General features: G+C 29.1%; 1 protein-coding gene across 7 annotated transcripts in view; it reads left to right on the top strand.

Annotated features, from left to right (window-relative positions):
• The window catches only part of LOC117172501 (septin-7), a 178,067-nt gene that overhangs the window by 78,933 nt on the left and 98,911 nt on the right, over positions 1-223 (top strand). The gene's annotated exons all lie outside the window — the stretch shown is intronic.

The following is a 223-nucleotide window of genomic DNA, read 5'->3' as shown; positions in this document are numbered from 1 at the left end:
TTACCTTCAGCCAAGCTCGAAACAATAAACTGCACTCGTTTTCACTGAGACAATTGCTCATAAATGCAAGAATAATGAACTTCCAAAAATGTTCAATCTTTTTAATTTTTCGGGCAAACTTTTCACTTTATGGCAATATTTTATATAATCTTTTTTATTCAGAAGAAAATTTAGAGTGTTTTATTATATAACTATTTTTGCTCTAAAAACAGCCGTTTCCAAG

This window comes from Belonocnema kinseyi, chromosome 5 (assembly GCF_010883055.1).
Source record: "Belonocnema kinseyi isolate 2016_QV_RU_SX_M_011 chromosome 5, B_treatae_v1, whole genome shotgun sequence".
NCBI classification, from domain to species: Eukaryota; Metazoa; Arthropoda; class Insecta; order Hymenoptera; family Cynipidae; genus Belonocnema; species Belonocnema kinseyi.
This window is presented reverse-complemented; position numbering and strand designations above follow the sequence as displayed.